Source organism: Pituophis catenifer, unplaced genomic scaffold, assembly GCF_029215685.1.
Source record: "Pituophis catenifer annectens isolate HBS135680 unplaced genomic scaffold, rPitCat1.0.hap2 SCAF_14, whole genome shotgun sequence".
Classification (NCBI taxonomy): domain Eukaryota; kingdom Metazoa; phylum Chordata; class Lepidosauria; order Squamata; family Colubridae; genus Pituophis; species Pituophis catenifer.
In genome coordinates this window covers 21,506,135-21,524,255 of record NW_027256894.1, presented here as the reverse complement: position 1 = coordinate 21,524,255, position 18,121 = coordinate 21,506,135, and the positions used below count along the sequence as shown (strand labels likewise).

The window sequence follows — 18,121 nt, the reverse complement described above, 5'->3', positions numbered from 1 at the left end:
GAAATTTTATGTCTCCCATTACTTGGTACATTCTCTTGTACAGAGAGATATGTAGATAATGTATATTTCATTTACCGAGCTTCTGCAAAGCTTCATCTTAGGTAGAGCTTTCCATGCAACAGTGAATGTTTTTGTGTGTGCATGCATGCGTGTGTGATGCATTTAACGCAACCCAAGTAAGTTGAACTATCTAATTCCTCCAATTTATTTCCATTGAAATATTTAATGGATGCCTTGTATACCCCTATTAACAATCGTTATAATTAACAACGTAGGCAGTTTTACAAACTAAAGTAATTGTGATTTTATTTACAAGTTTTAAAGCCACCCAACTATTATGGAGTTGGTTGGCTTTCTAAATTCAGTCAGTCAGTCAGTCAGTCAGTCAGTCAGTCAGTCAGTCATTGAAATCAATTTTGCAGATTCTTGTCATTTCCAAACTGGTAGGAAATTGTACCCTAAACTTTCTATGAGGAGCACTGGAAGAGCTGTAGAAGTGGGCCGAATGTATCAATGGAGCTTCAGGATGAAGTATCCAAGATGTCGGAAAAGGTGTGGCAAAAACTGGAGGGTGGAGTTAAAAGAGGAATCAGCCATCCCTACGTAGTCACAAATGAACTAAGCAAAACCCCTTGAGTGCCATCGATCCTCATTTAACTCTAAGCAGGTGCCCACTGTTAGTTGAAAAGATTCCTGTACAGAGGCAATATTTGGCAATAAATCAGCTTAATTGAACCTTCATGTGCGGACCTGGTCTTTTGCTGGTCTTTTGCTCCTGATTGAAAATAAACTTGGGAAATGTCTGTGCGATCTTCAAAGTCGGAGTGACCTTTTCCCTGCTCAAACCACGTTCCCCCCCCACATTATGCATCCTTCTCTGCAGACTAAATTGATTCTCTTTTATCAGTTGATTGATCAGCTATCATTTCTGCAACTGCCCGAGAGTTCTAATTATCTTAGTTATTATGAGATATGAAAAAGCAAAGCAACCAAGGATTGCAAACACCTCTATTTCATGGTTTATTTGCAGTTTAATCTTGATTAGATTTAAGGACAGCTTCCTCCTTCCCCAGGTATCTTAGCCCCACTTTTCCTTATTTGCTCACCTTTGAAGGCACGGTATGGAATATACCGGTACATCTTTTCTGCAACAGGAAAAAGATAATTTTGTATATGTGGTTTTGATTTTCGGTTAAGTCTACAGCAGTTAATTAGCAAGTTCTTGGTTCCTCTTTTAATTTTTTTTCTCCCCTTTTTTCCCTCTCTTTCCAGTTTCTTGCACCTGGAGCTCAGAAGCAATTCCTGTAACTTGCTTTACAAGGGAATAAATTTGCTTTTCTCCCAAACTCGGCGCTTCTACTGAACCTACATTTTCACGAGAGACCTTATTAGTCTCCAACGTCTTGTGGGAAAGGAAAGTCTGTAATTTTGGACTCTAAAAAAAATTTGGCAACTTTCAAGTTCCTGGGATTCTACCAAGGTAGGAATTTACTCATTTAGGTTACCTTCAACAACAAGCAAAAGTCAACATTCATAAAGTGCCTAGTAATTATTTTAAAGGTTATTGCTTTCTGCTTTCTAAGATGTTTATTTAAAAAAGCAAAATAGAGTAATATCTCACTCTTTGTGCTAGAGGAGTCGCGATGCTAGCCAAAATCTGAGACGCTCAGATGTAACCGAGTAAAATTTGGGGCAAGCATGAAGATTTATTTGATTGGTTCACCAAATCCAAGAATGCAAAAAAAAAAAAAAACCCCAAAAAAATGTTTAAAAATGGAAAGTGCAAATAAAAAAAATAATGGCAAATCTATTTCATGCGAATCCGTTGTCTCATCAACCTTTCTTTGAAGGAAGAGATGATTGGAGTGTAGACGTTTTCCTAATTTGATGGGTATCTATTGGTCCTCTCTAAATGGTTGGTTGTTTTTCTTGTCAATGTGTCTTCATCCAGGTGTGGATGAGAAGTTTGATAGTGCAAATGGTATGCTAGCATCTTAGGTTATGAAAGAAAGATTTAGCTACTTGTGCATTGGATGGAAAGTGTAGCTTGATCTAACCCAGTGTTTCTCAACCTTGGAAGCTTGAAGATGGGTGGACTTCAACTCCCAGAATCCCCCAGCCAGCTGGCTGGGGGATTCTGGGAGTTGAAGTCCACCCATCTTCAAGCTACCAAGGTTGAGAAACTCTGATCTAACCAAATGGTGTTAGATCAGGAAGAGCTGCTTGAAATGATACATAAGTATTTGGACTGTGTGTTGTGTGAACCCTTAATACAAGTTAAAGCACACCTACAAGGTTGTGCAATGGTTGTAGAAGTAGGGCTCGCTTCTGCATTTCACTGTTGCCCAAAGAAGGCTCCTTGTTGTCATTTTGGACAACTCTTGGTACTTTGGTGTGGTCTGTTCAACAAGGCACTTGGCATGGAGCTCACCACTCACCACCTTTAAGAGATTTGAAAACTATGTGTTGACTTCACAGAATCTGCCATATTTAGATCAATCACAATTGGGTTGACTAGTGGAGGATGAAAATATGGCTCTCTCCTTGCTTCAAATGAACAGAACATTTTCATTAGGAACTCAAACATCCCTTTTCCTTGGAGAAGTCATCCTGGGTCTTGCCTTCCTGTTTGCTGAGTACATACATTTCATTTGTCCTGCAACAGTGGTGGGTTTCAAATTTTTTTACTACCGGTTCTGTGGGTGTGGCTTGGTGGGCGTGGCATGGCATGGCTTGGTGGGTGTGGCTTGGTGGGCATGGCAGGGGAAGGATACTGTAAAATCTCCATTCCCACCCCACTCCAGGGGAAGGTTACTGCAAAATTCCCATTTCCTCCCAATCAGCTGGGACTTGGGAGGCAGAAAATAGATGGGGGTGGGGCCTGTCAGAATTTTTACTACCGACTCTCCGAACTACTCAAAATTTCCTCCACTGGTTCTCCAGGACTGGTCAGAACCTGCTGAAACCCACCTCTGTCCTGCAAGCTTTACCAAGTATGTTTGAATTAAATCTGTACACCCAAGCCAACATCTGAATGTTTGTGGAAATTCTCAACCATCCAGGTCATGGTTGTCCCAAAGCAGGGGTGAAATACTACCAGTTCTGTCTGGTTAGGTCGAACTTGTAACGATAAAAACTACCGTTTTGGGAGAACTGGTAGTAAAAAAAAGCTACCAGTCCAGTTGAACTAGTAGTTAAAAAGCTAACGGTTCAAGCGAACCGGTATTTCCGATGATCAGCTGTGCTGCACGGTTTATATCAGCTAGGAAGCAGGAAATCTTGCTTTCTAGTGAAGCTAAATTGCGTGGCACAGCTGTTTCCCCCCCCTCTTCACTGTTCTATTTACCTAGTGAAGTCTTCTTTTTCCGCGTGAAGCACACACTTGGCGTGGACTACGCATGCGCAGGCAGCGAACCGGTGGTGATCCGTGGAGGATTTTACCACTGTCCCAAAGGTGCTTTTCCAAAAGTCCAACTGGACTTTCTTGGGTTTTTTTGTTTTTACTTGAAAATGTTTCACTTCTCGTCCAAAAAGCTTCTTCAGTTCAACACCTGAACTGAAAGCACCTTTGGGAGAAGATTTGGATGTATATTTCAGAATGTATTTCCTTCCTTTCTTCCTTCCTTCCTTCCTTCCTTCCTTCCTTCCTTCCTTCCTTCCTTCCTTCCTTCCTTCCTTCCTTCCTTCCTTCCTTCTCTCCATGCATCAATCTCCTTCCTTCCTTCCCTCCCTCCATCAATCTTCTTCCTTCCTTCCTTCCTACTCTCCCTCCATCAATCTCCTTCCTTCCTTCTTTCCTTCCTTCCTTCCTTCTCTCTCTTCATCAATCTTCTTCCCTCCTTCCTTCCTTCCTTCCTTCTTTCCTTCCTTCCTTCCTTCCTTCCTTCCTTCCTTCCTTCCTTCCTTCCTTCCTTCTCTCCCTCCATCAATCTCCTTCCTTCCTTCTCTCCCTCCATCAATCTCCTTCCTTCTTTCCTTCCTTCCTTCTTTCCTTCCTTCTCCCTCCATCAATCTTCTTCCTTCCTTCCTTCCTTCCTTCCTTCCTTTCTTCCTTCCTTCCTTCCTTCCTTCCTTCCTTCCTTCCTTCCTTCCTTCCTTCCTTCCTTCCTTCTCTCCCTCCATCAATCTCCTTCCTTCCTCCTCTCCCTCCATCAATCTCCTTCCTTCTTTCCTTTCTTCCTTCCTTCCTTCCTTCCTTCCTTCCTTCCTTCCTTCCTTCCTCCCTCCCTCCCTCCCTCCCTCCCTCCCTCCCTCCCTTGAAACGCTCATTTTTAAATGCATTTGAATTTTATTTATTTCTGAGCTGCAAATTGGGTCTGGTTTCTTCCCAAATCAGCCCTGGCCAATGCTTTCGAGTCTGTTCAGAGGCAGATGCTACAAGATATTCTAGTGTGTGTATTTGTGTGTGTGTGTGCATGCGTGTGAGATCAACTTGCACAGTTTAGCTTCCTCCCCCTCCCCCCGAACACGTCCGGGATCCCTTTCTGCAAGGCAAGCACTGCCTTTGCCAAACCAATTTCTCTCCCACTTTTGAGATTCTTAACAAGGCTTAAATGAGGTGGGTAAACTTGAAGCCTTGCAGCCGGTTGAGCTCTCTTGATACTCCTTTTTTTTTCCTGAGCTTCTAGAATTCATCTTAATAAAACCCTGGAGATTTCCCAAAATAAACACCATGTTTTCTTCCCTTATTTTCCTTCCTGCAGTCAGAAACTGGAGGTTTCCTTCAGCCAAGGGGGCAGAGTTGGGGGAAGGAGTTGTTGACACACCTTCTGGGCGAGAGGCAGATCATTAGCATGGGGTTGTTTGAAAGCGACAACTGTCCGAACACAAAACCCTACTATGCTCTGTTGTCTGTATTGGTTGGTTTTCTTTCCCATTCTCTCATTATTGTGATCGGTTGCACAGTCAGCCAGATGTTTAGACTGGGTTTGGCCCTTTTGTCCACCCATCGGGCCCTTCCCAAGGACCTAGGAGAGGCACAGATGTTGTCCTCTGATGGATTTTCACCTTGCCAAAAAACCCAAATTACCTCATTGGAAATGCATTGCCACCCCGGACTGGTCTTTCTTCCCAAATTCCCATTGTCAGCATTCCAACAGATTCCCTAATTAACTCATGAGCCTTGAGCCAAGTTTCAAAAGAAATCCAGTTATTTATTAGGAGCAACATGTCAGCAACTTCCCAAGTGTAGTCAACTCTGCCGCACGTAATTTATGGCTCAATTCTGACCCTGTCCCCACCCCCATACCTCCTCTCAGGCTGTGTCATAAATCACATTCTCCAATGAGGCACTTTCGCGGGCTGTAGAAAACACACTTTACAAGATGGCTCTGGTAATCTGAGATCCAATCTTGGAGGAGGGTATGCGTGGAATGTGTTTTTGCACATGGCTCTCAAACTGCTCCGTCAGTTCTCCACCCTTTCGACCTATGGCAACTCGAGAGCAGACTAGAAATGCTTTGCAACTTGTCACCCTTCTTCCCCCAAACAATTTCCCTCAGAGCGCACAATAGTTTGACTCTCCATGTCTCCTGGACTCTTCATTTCCAAAGCCTCCTGTGAGGTGATTTTTCACTTCAGCTAAAGAGGCAATTTCTTGATTTGGTTCGCTAGAGCTCCTGGAGAGACAGTAAGTGCCTATCATTTTCCCAAAGAAGTTTAAACGCTTCTTTCTGGCCTGTGGGTTGCAGTGAGTAGACAACTGGTATTTCAAAGGTGTTGATTCGGATCTCCCAGACAATAACCTGGGATCTGCTATGATAGAGGGAGTTGCAGTGCTCCCCCTATCTGGAGTTAAGATACTGGGCTTGCCCACCGGAAAACTAATGGCCCAAGTTTGAGACCTGAGCGCCACGTGATGGGGTGAGCTCCTGTTACTTGCTCCAGGTCCTGCCTACCTAGCCATTCAAAAGCATGCAAAGATGTGAGTAGATCAATAGGTACCACTTTGATAGGAAGGTAACAGTGTTCTGTGTACCTTTAGCATACAGCCATGCTGGCCGTATGACCAGATGACCAGGCTCAGCCTGAGTGAGAGGTGTCATCAATTCTGAGTCCCTCCATGCCCACCAGAGATCTAAGTTCAACTCTCCTTGTATTCCACTGACTCTTATCTATCACCATTTTGCTTTGACTGTTAGTAGTTCAGATTTTTGTAGAGAGCTTTAGCACACATAAATGTATAAATTCATTCGAACTGCCTGGACTCCTGATTTTTCTACACTTGATAGTTGTACCCTACTTTCTGGATCAGGTGCCTGAACACAATTTGTTCTAGTTCAAGCCAGTAGTGAAATCCAAATTTTTTTACTACCGGTTCTGTGGGCATGGCTTGGTAGGCATGGTGTGGCGTGGTGGGCATGGCTTGGTGGGTATGGCAGGGGAAGGATACTGCAAAATCTCCATTCCCACCCCACTCCTGGGGGAAGGATATTGCAAAATCCCCATTTCCTCCCCACTCCTGGGGGAAGGATACTGCAAAGTCTCCATTCCCACCCTACTCCTGGGGGAAGGATACTGCAAAATCTCCATTCCCACCCCACTCCAATGGGAAGGATATTGCAAAATCCCCATTCCCTCCACACTCTGGAATTCTCCGAACTACTCAAAATTTCTGCTGCCGGTTCTCCAGAACCTGTCAGAACCTGCTGGATTTCACCCCCTGGTCCATGCGTTGATTTCCAGAAATCGTTCCAGATCTTGACAATTCCTCTTTTTAAATAGCATCATTTCCCCCAAGAATTATCTGTAGGTCTTCCAGACAAATGGCTTTTAAATAAAATCCCATGGCTACCTTGTTAAACCCTCTGCCAACTTCGCCTCTTGGGTGCTGTGATTTATCTAGACCAACCATTAACAAATTAACTTTTAAGTCACTTTGCCCAATCTTTTGGAATCATTTGCTTTAGCTGATGAATCTGGCAACACAAATCCTTTTTTTCCTAGGGTGCCCCATCTCGTTTCCTCTTCTGCAAAGCAGGCAGGAATTATGTTTGATTAGCTAGTTGCAGATCCAGTCATGGCTGCTGAGCTACCTTTGGGGGGGGCATTGGAGAAATAGGTATGGGAGAAGCTGGCAAGGATAATAAGGTGAAAGAAAGAAGGATATTTAAAGGGGAAAATGGAGAAAGAGAGAGGCCCTCTGAACAGAGATTAATGAAGCAAAATCCAGAGAGGTATTTTTAGGGGGTAACCTTGATCTTAACTGAAATGGCTGCAAAAAAGCAGAATAACACAATAACAGAGTTGGAAGGGACATTCTGGTCCAACCCCCTGCTCAGGCAGGAAACCCTAGACCATTTCAGACAGGTGACTGTCCAATCTCTTCTTAAAAAATTCCAGTGATGGAGCATTCACAACTTCTGGAGGCAAGTTGTTCCACTGGTTAATTGTTCTCACTGTCAGGAAATTTGCCAGCCTCTTGTCCCCAACAATCTGGATCCTCATTTTACCCACCTCGGAAGGACGGAAGGTTGAGTCAACCTTGAGCCTAGTGAGATTCGAACTACCAATTTGCAGTCAGTCGGCAGTCAGCAGAAGTAGCCTGCAGTACCGCATTCTAACCACTGCGCCACCGTGAATTCAATGAATGGCTTAATGACCTCTCATGGATCACCGTTTCTCAACCTTGTCCATTATAACTAGGGTGGACTTCAACTCCCAGAATTCCCCAGCCAGCCAGCTGTGCTGCCTGGGGGAATTCTGGGAATTGAAGTCCACCCTAGTTTCTTCAAGTGGCCAAGGTTGAGAAACACTAGACCGCATGACTCACAACTGCAAAGCTACCAAGGTTGATCGACCCGCTGTAATATTTTGGAATTTTTAATGCCAGTATGAGCTTACCTTGGGACAGGGGTCTGCAACCTTAAATACTCAAAGAGCCATTTGGACCCGTTTCCCACAGAAAAGAAAACACCGGGAGCCGCAAAAACTGGGTGGGCGTGGCCAACTCGATGTCACTCACTTCCACCAGTCACATGACCCCCCCTAGTCACACCTACCCAGCCAGTCATTAGGGCAGAGAACCTAGTTAAAAAACACCGGGAACCACAAAATCCTTTTGACATACTGTATCTCTCTCTCCCCTCCGTCCCTCCGTCCCTCCCCCCTCTCTCCCTCTCTCTCTGTATCGCTCTATGTCTCTCTCTCTCTCTCTCCCTCTCTCTGTATCTCTCTATGTCTCTCTCTCTCTCTCTCCCTCTCTCTGTATCTCTCTGTCTCTGCCCTGGCTGCTTCTCCATCCCCTGAGCTGTCGCCCTTACCTTCTCAGGCCAGGCGAGGAGTGACTGGGAGGGGAGAGCGAGGGGCGAGGCCAGCCAGTGGTAGGATCACCTGACAGGGAGCCACAGAAGAGGGCCCAGAGAGCCGCATGCAGCTCCGGAGCCGCAGGTTGCTGACTCCTGTCCTGGGAGAATGAAGAAAAAGGCTTTTAGGTCTCCCTAAACTGACTCGCTTACTTTTATACACAATGGAAGCCTGGAAACGGGTGCAATCAAAATCCTGTATTATGCAGAGTCTTTCCTCAGCGGGGAGTTTGCAAGTAGTTGCATTTATAACTAAGCACGGTCTGGTGTTTTTTTTCCGCGTAATAAACTATCATTTGAAGTTTTCCGCTGGGAACTTTACATTTTCTTTTCTTCACGCACCTTCATTACTGGGTTTTCTGCTCTTTTACCTTGAGAAAATCAATCTTGCTCAAGAAGGGTGTTCCCAACGGAGCAGGGCCATTTGACATCGAAATAACCCCTTTTGTTTTCTTCTTGGGCACCTTTTGATTTTTTAAAAAAATATATATTGTAATATTGAAAGATGTGGCTAGTTTTTAACGTCGGTGGGAGCATTCAGACAACACGATGAACCTGGATGCTAAACGAACCATTATCAGGGTTTGAAGAATACAGCAAACCATGAAAGAGCCAAACAAACAAACAAACTGAGTTTGCACAAAAGGCTAAGACACCAAACATGAAAAGGGGACTAATGCTTACCAAGTGTATTATATTGTACAAACACAACTAACTCTTTAACCATAGATATTATTAATGATGGGTAATGATGTGAGAATGCTTCCCAATCAGATCTATGTCAATGCCACAACTATTTCCATGTTATCTATCTGACTTTGTATAAAAAGAACACCGCTTAGGGGGGGCCCAAAAGCCCTACTAAGCAGGTATATACAAAAGTATGAAGGCTATTGCTTAAAAAGCATTGTAAGCCGCCCTGAGTCTCCGGAGAAGGGCGGCATATAAATTGAACCAATAAATAAATAAATAAATTTAGCTGCATCCAATGCTCTACCCATTCAAAAGGTTGAAAAGCCTGAGTTTCTTGTATGCTACTTTCCATAAACTACTATTAAGATGAGCAGTACCTAATAAGACGGTCTGCCCACCTCAGAGGCAGAGGAATTCTGGGAGTTGAAGTCCAGCCATCTTAAACGCACCGAGGTTGAAAAACATTGACTGTGTGTATGTATGTGTATGTGTATGTATCTATGTATCTATGTATCTATGTATCTATGTAGATATGTAGATATTACTGTCGGTTCTGTGGGCGTGGCTTGGTGGGTGTGGCGTGGCGTGGCGTGGCTTGGTAGGCGTGGCAGGGGAAGGATATTGCAAAATCTCCATTCCCACCCCACTCTGGGGCCAGCCAGAGGTGGTATTTGCCGATTCTCCGAACTGCTCAAAATTTCCGCTACCGGTTCTCCAGAACCTGTCAGAACCTGCTGGATTTCACCCCTGATATAAACATATAATTATTTTATGAATAAGCAAATGTTGTACTGAACTTTTTGGAGCGTGCACTTTTTAAATTGTGTCCATTGGTTTTTTTTGTCAATGATGGTCACAGCTTCTGATCACTCAAGGGATGATTAGTAGCTATAACAATGCAGGTAAATTCTTCACCAAACGGCTGAAATGCAAATCTGATGGGAATTAAAACCTAAAGGACCAGCAATTTAATTTATAACAAACATTTAGCTAATAAACAAGGAGCTGCTAAGCTCTATATTAATTTACGCTAATGAGGTCCTGCTATAATCCTTGATGAATTCATAAACTTCATAGAATCTCGGTAGGATAAAAAAAGAAGGCAGAGCTAGGTATCCTAATAATTTATTTACAAAGGTATAATTCACCACACACATGAACAATGAAGAGAAAAAACAACATTACGGATTCTTTGTTTAATAAGCTGATTGATAGCCGAGGTTTCACGCATCTTAATTCCAGCTGGATTTCCGTTTACCGCAATGAGTGGGAGTTTTGGGGAGTAATGAGAGCCATTAATATGTGCTTTCTTTGCCATTTATAGCAAAAATATTTATTTCTGACCAATCAGGTTTCCTTAAGACTTTTACAGATCTAAACTGGGGGAGAAACCCCCCCTTTTTTCATTTCTACAAACATTGAGTGGCTTCTCAAGGTACCAAACCCTAGAAAAATGGGTTAGCCAAGCAAAAATTAACTTTGATTGAATTTAATTTATAGTGGTATCTTGGTACTCAACTGCTTTGAAACTCATCAAATTTCGTACTGAATGCATTTCGACACAAATATTTTGTCCTGGTACTCATTGTTTGTTTAGTACTCAACACAGAAGGTAGGAGTTGTCAGTGTCGGCTGCTTTGTGACGCCCTACATTATTCCTTATGGGAAAAAATTTGTTTGGTACTCATTGTTTTTGCTACTCATCGCATCTCCCCGAACCAATTAACGATGAGTACCAAGGTAGCACTGTATAGGGATATACTGAGTGGTAGTGAAATTAAATTAGTTCCCTGTATTACTGTGGGCAGAAAGGTGAGGAGCTCAATTAAGGAGGAAGATGGGAAATTATAATTTGGTGCCGATTTCTCAAGTGCCTATTGGTGTAGGAACAAGAGTGGTCCATCCTTCAAGCACTGGGATGTTTATTTTGTCTTAAATAATGGCAGGTTCTCCAAATTAGATTCTTGGAGTTCAAATATGTTCATGACAACACACCAGGTCTTCTCAGGAATAGATGTAGGAGACCCCAATTATCTTCTTGTTACCCTTGGTGACTCAGTGCTGCCTCCCGACACAGGAGTAGCCCATGTCTACATACTACAGTAGTGGCCAAAATTGTGGAAACCTGTTGGGGAAAGTGTATTTTTGAGGTTTGATGGCTAATAATACCACTTTTTTTGGGGGGGTGCATTTCAAGATAATCCTATTCCACTGCTGGAATGGCCTGGGAATAGCCCAGACCTTCACCCAATTGAAAATCTAAGGAGCTGACTAAAGAAACTGGTTAATCAGAAGCGACCTAGCAATAAAACCCAGTTAATAGAAGCCATCATTCAATATTGATTTCACATAAGAACAGCTGAAGAACTAAAAGACTTGATTCACTCCATGGGAAGACATTGTAAGGCTATAATTCATGCTAAAGGTTACCCAGCTAAGTATTAACTGACATGGTGATCCTTTTTGTATATCTCATTTTTTCTATGGTGATCATTTTTGCATATCTCGTTTTTTCTACGTGTTTCACTTTCCTTCTTTATACTGTAACTGCTATTCTAATAGCAAATCCTTCATAAAAGTGATGGCATTACATTCTTGATTCAATTATCTTTCCATTGATATATAATTTGATGGTACTTCTCAAAAAAAAAAACAGTGGTGTTATTAGCTAGTTTTAGAAAATACATTTTTCCCAAAAGATTTCCACAATTTTGGCCACTACTATAGGTGAACAGGAGCACAGCTGGAGAAAATGCCAACCTGAATTCTGGTGTGAGTTGTGTCTAGTGTTGTGTCACCATGAGATGTATTGCTGGCCACTTGGAATACATTTGATCCAGCAGGATACTGGTATTAGCAAGCTCTCATGACTCAACTTCAATCAGATCCTCATATTCTTCTCCTTAAATTGGCTTAAGTCTAATTTTGGTATGACGACCCATGGACCTCTTCTAAATTTCCAGAAAGCCCCATCCAGCTGTGAAAAACAAAATGCCTTGTAGAGCCTCTTTGAAAATGACAAAGGGAAGAAAGAGAGTCTTCGGTTCAGATTTATGCTTCTAATAATGCCATTAATTCTCTCTTCTGTAATAACATTAAATCTTCCTATTTGTGACTGGCTTAATCATAAAACCGCCAAATAATTTATAGGCTGGGTTAGTCGTGAAACAGCAGATGATGCTACGAAAACCCTAACCTGCTGCAGTTAGTCACAGGTGAATTCCCCTTTTTTGCTACGTAACGTTATAAAACGGAACTGACTCCCTTAGACAGTTGGGTCTTTATCGTCATTGAGTCACAAGTGGGACACAGCGGATGATTAAATCTAAGTTTACCCTCTAAATTGAAAGTTCATTTTTTAAATTCATCATCGGCCTTTATGGATATGCGGAGAGGCAACTTGAGAGCAGTCTTCCAATATCTCAGGGCTGCCACAAAGAAGAGGGAGTCAAGCTATTCTCCAAAGCACCTGAAGGCAGGACAAGAAGCAATGGGTGGAAACTCATCAAGGAGAGAAGCAACTGAGAACTAAGGAGAAATTTCCTGACAGTGAGAACAATTAATCAGTGGAACAACTTGCCTCCAGAAGTTGTGAATGCTCCAACACTGGAAGTTTTTAAGAAGATGTTGGATAACCATTATTTAGTTCAATTTATATGCCGCCTTTCTCCGGAGACTCAGGGTGGCATATAAATTTGTCAGAAGTGGTGTAGGGTTTCCTGCCTAAGCAGGGGGTTGGACTGGAAGACCTCCAAGATGCCTTCCAACTCTGTTATTCTGTTCTAACTTTGTATTATACAGGTAGTCCCCAACTTACAACAGTTCATTTAGTGACTATTCAAAGTTACGATAGCCCTGAAAAATGTGACCGATGACCGTTTTTCCTAGTTACAACCTTTGCAGTATCCTCATGATCAGAATTCAGATGCTTGGCAATTGGTTCATATTTACGACAGGTTCAGTAGGCCCAGGATCACTGCGACCTTCTGACAAGTAGAGTCAGTGGGGAAGCCAGATTCACTTAACAACCAGGTTACCAACTTAACACCTGCTGTGATTCGTTTAGCAACTGTGGCAAGAAAAGTTGTAAGAGAGGGCGAAACTCACTTAACAAATATCTCACTGAACAACGTAAAGTTTGGGCTCAATTATAATTAGGAAGGACACATGGTTCAGTAGAAGGTCTTCTGGATTCCCATAGAAAAGACCCCATGTTTCCCAACCTCAGCAACTCTTAAGATAAGTGGACCAGCTCCCAGAATGCCCCAGGCAGTTATATGGTGCTGTAGTTTGAAGTGGTGTTCCCGTGGCAAAATATTGATCTGGCCAAACATTTTGACTCGGCTGTGTAGGCAACTTCCTTCTTTTAGGTTGACTTGGTCTTAATAGCAATCCATAGTTGATGTCGGGACTATATGTTAAGCTGCAGTTCAGAAGAATTAAAGTCCAGTGCTAAATTGGTGCCAGATAAAAGACAACGGAATTCAAAAAGGGTTGGACTTGAACTGCTTGTGGGAACGTAACAATTCTAGACTAGCAACTCACTTAACTCCCCCTCCACAGTTCCTCCTGCTCTTCTCCTGCAGTTGGACAGACAGGTGAGGTGAACCTCATTTCTCTACCTTAGCCCTAACTCCTGATCTCCCTGCCCAATTTCCTGCTTTGGCTGGGCCTCAGTTTCTCTCCCCGATGCCAGTTGTAGCAGCCTTGTTACGTAACCCAGCCATTGTGAGATTTCCCAACCGCCTGTTCACACGGAGGAAAAAATGAGAACATTTTCATCTTTTCAGCATGAAGCAGCCGTTTATGGTGCAGGGGGGATTTTTGTCATTAATTACTGCATGTTACGTGGGGCTGTGTCAATATTGTGCATTGGAGTTTCTTGCTCTGTAAATTAAACTTCCCCATCTGTGCCTGGATTTTTAGCAGCAGTAGAAAGCTTATTTCTGAAGCCGGGGTGAATTGGGCAATGTTGGATCTGAATCGCCAACGCTGTTCAGAAAATCGGCGTCATTGAATCTGGATAGTCAAATCAGATGGACAATTTGGAGAAATTCAGCTGGGCTTTCCAGATGGATTTCAAACCTAGCGCGTGGAGAAAGTATCAATTCAGGGCCATCTAATTTGCTTTGATGCTTTGAATTGATTCCCTCCTTTGATCGATCACATTGGAATCAGATCACCCCGATAGATCTTTGCAGGGTCCTCTTCTCGGGTTGCGAGTTGCTTCTGTATTCAAGATGGATAAGTTTTGTTTCAATAAGTTTCATAATTGGTTGGCATAAATAGAGTGTCAGCGTTCCAAGGGATGCACCCGTAGAAAGCAGAACTCCGAGGCAGGCAGATTCCTCAAAGAACAATTTTATTGGATAGATCTTCTCCCCTTTTAAATGTAAATTTTAATTTGTTTTTTAAATTATTGGGTATTTTAAATTTGTCTCAGCCAAATTATTTAATTTGTTTTTATTCTATTTTAAATTTGAGTCCTTTGGGAGTAGGGCGGTATATAAATCCAATAAAATAAATAAATAAATAAATAAATAAATAAATAAATAAATAAATAAATAAAATATATTATATTGGCACGACTGGTGAAAACTGACTCTGAAAGTTCCTGCAGTTTTCACCTAATTAAAAGAGAAAGTTTTCCCCCTTTCCCAAGTCAACAGTCACATGGCCCAATTGAGGTGCTGGTCAGTTGCTTGGTTACTTCTTTCCTCTTCTCAAGCCATCTGTTGGCATGACGTTGGTTCCCACAAGAAAACTTTTTATTTCGACTGCAAAACCCCAGCTAACTATTTCCCTCCCCCTCCCACCTAGTGGCAACCCTGAAGCCTCAAAGATGGCCTCAGCGAAGTTCTCTTCAGGGTCGACATAGAGATCATTTTTTTTTTAATTAAATAAATTTTTATTTGTTTAAAAGTACAAGCAAAACAGAACTAGTGACAACAAAGCATACAGAACAAAACATGTAAACAAAGATTTCAAATATACATTTTGTCAAATATATATTGTCAAATAAACAACAGTAATGTATGTTCTTATTTGTGTTTTGACTCTTCCTTGTTTGATCTTACTCATATATCTATCTTTATGATTCATTGTTAATTTATGTTAGTGATTTATGTTCCTGTTTCTGTAACTCCAATTACTCCCTATTCTTTTTTCCTTTTTCTATTTTTCAACCAGGTATACCACTTTTCCCATACTAGATAATAATCATGTTCCTCTTTATCTTGTAATTCTTTTGTAAGTCTGTCCATTTCTGCTCATTCCATAATCTTTTTAATTACTCTATCTTAGATGAGATACTTATTATATACTTTATTAAGATACTCTATCTTAAATGACATAGAGATCATTTTGTTAATTCTTGACCAGGGTCAATGATGGGAATATGTCGAGAATACTTGGAAATTCCCCAATAAGTGAAGTCCCAATAAAGAAGAATATTTGTAGTCCAAGGCTGAAATGAGAGGTCCTTGGTGCTCTTTGAGCTTGGTTTGTTTTCTTGCAGATGTTTCACCAATGCTGATGATGTCACATCTGCAAGAATGAATGAAACATCTGCAAGAAATCCACCAAACTCAGAGAGCACCAAAGACCCTTTAGGTGAAATCCATATCATAAAAAAATTGTTTGTGGATTCTGCAAAAAAACAGCAGTGCAATCTTTGTTTTACTCACTGGTTTAAACAAAATCCATTTTTTCCCCCTTGCTGTTTAAATATATCATTTCTCGATGCTTCCCCCGTGACGGGAAAGAGGGGATTATTTTCCATCGTCTGTGTGGCAGCCTTTTTCAATATTTAGACTGCTATTGTGAGCTTATTAAATAGCTTTCTCTCCCAGCCTGGTGAGGATCAAGTTGTACCCTTTCGTGAGAGATCTTGAAGTCTGAACATTGTAGGCAAGGGTGTTTCCGAGGATCAGGGACTTGCCCCATTCATACAATGAGAAGTTCGCAGAAAGCTACCCTGTTTCCCTGAAAATAAGACCCAACTGGAAAATAAGTCCTAGCATGATTTTTCAGGATGCTCATAATACAAGCCATATCCCCAAAATAAGCCCCAGTTAAGATTGTCAGACAGATGGATGCATTTAGTACTGTATTTCCCCCAAAATAAGACCTAACCAGAAAATAAGCCCTTTTGGAGAAAAAAATATAAGACCGGTCTTATTTTTGGGGAAACATGGTAGATGTAACTCAGAAATAGGAGTAAAGAAGCCCCATTTGAAATAGAAGAGTAGACACGGTGGCCTGGATGGCTGTAGCACCTCAATACATGTTCAACTTTTTCCCATCAGAGATATCATACCAGAAAAATAATTCCTTTTCTAGAAGAACATAGTCCATCTAGATCCATAAATAGTTGAGGCAGCTTTGCTTTGCTCAAAGCATGGTTTATCTACTCTACTAGTCCCCAGGGATTTCATCTGGAATTGTCCCTTCATCTTGACATGATTTCTGTAGAATTTGGACGACTCTGAGAATTTATTCCTTCCCAATCCCTATTTGTACCATCTTCTGGCCCAGTGCTCATTCCTGCACATCAGTCATCATGGCCACAAACCTAGCCACAATAGAATGTCTATTGCATCACAACCCATCCATTTGTCCAAACCATCTCCAATTTGCAACCAACAATTCCATATTGTTTATTCCTGCAACTGTCAAGTTGCATATTCCATGACTGTTGTTGAGAGAGACATAAAAGCCACATGCATATTTACAATACTACTGACAACCACCGTTTCCTCTTTTTCCTTGCTGATTCTGGCTCCTCTTTATGCGGGTTGATAGATTGGCTTTAAATGCTTTAGAACTTCATCCGTAAATGCTATTTTTGTTCATGAATTTTTCCTTTTTCTCAATAACAGATGCTCCGCGGCGCTTGGTCTCTTGCAAAAGCAGTTGGTCTCCGCATTTTCCCCCTCCTTTGAGGGGTGGGGGAAAACAGTTAATGCTTTCATCTTCATGTATGCCAGCTTGGAAACAAGGATGAGAAGGAAGAAGGAGAAATTTGACTCCGCAAATGTGTAGGACTCAAATGCAAATCGCTGCTGCAGATGATCAGAGGGGAAATATTGAAAACTGGTTGTTGTCATCTACCACGCAGTGTCACTTAGGCGAGATGGGCCATGTAGACATTTAATAAATAAATAATAAATAAAATAAAGCAGGAGTAAATGGCTTATTGACTGTTTCATCAATACGAAGAGGAGATTAATTAATTAACTAACCCATCCCTGTATCACATGTCTAGTTAGAGAGTAGAATCATGACGAGGCATTGGGAATTTCCTCAATTGTCATCCTGAGATTACTTCTTAGAAAGTATTGTTGGAAAAAGTTCTAGTCAAGGATACCACCAGGACTGGGATTCTTCTGGTTTGGACCGGTTCGTGCGAACCAGTATTTCTGACAATCAGCTGGGAGCGAATCGGTTTGCCCTGACATTCAGATGGGCCCACCTGCCCGCCCGCACTATTATCTGACCTTTATCTTCTCAGCTGATGGGCGCGATAGAGCAGATTGCTGCGCGAATCAGCTGTGTTACTTCTCCAAAGTAACTTTGGATGAAGTGAAGATTTCTTGAAATTGTGCATGCGTGCACAGCGGGCAAATCGCGCAATTACTGAACCGGTTGTTAAACCAGGAGGATCCCACCACTGGATCCCACCACCACCACCACCTCCTCCTCCTCCTCCTCCTCCTCCTCCTCCTCCTCCTCCTCCTCCTCCTCCCCCTCCTTCCTTTCTTCTCTTTTACCACTTCAGATGTTAAGAGAGATGTAGCTTTCTAGTTCTTACACTTCTGGTGGCCTCAACAATTGTTACTTGTTGCAGCATGTCTTTGATGTTATCTGTCTTCTGGGTCTGCCTCATGTTCTTTGGCTACATTGCCCACTTCTAATTATGGTTTTGTTAAACATGGTTTGTGTTGTAAGATAAGGATGATTGCATTTGGGGTCTATAGAGATTTTCAGTCATCCAGGTCGTGGTTGTCCCAAAAGTGCTTTTTCAAGAAGCAACTGGACTTTCTGGTTTTTCTTTGAAGATGTTTCACTTCTCATCCAACAGGTTTCTTCAGCTCTGACTAGATGGTGGGGAATGGAAGGATTTA

The 18,121-nt window shown here is 42.1% G+C and overlaps 1 long non-coding RNA gene across 1 annotated transcript in view; it reads left to right on the top strand.

Annotated features, from left to right (window-relative positions):
• The first annotated feature begins 1,359 nt into the window (after positions 1–1,359).
• Positions 1,360–18,121, top strand: part of LOC139323905 (uncharacterized) — a 188,406-nt gene continuing 171,644 nt past the window's right edge. Inside the window, exon 1 of the long non-coding RNA XR_011601027.1 lies at positions 1,360–1,480. This is a non-coding gene — a long non-coding RNA (uncharacterized lncRNA). The remainder of the gene's footprint in view (positions 1,481–18,121) is intronic.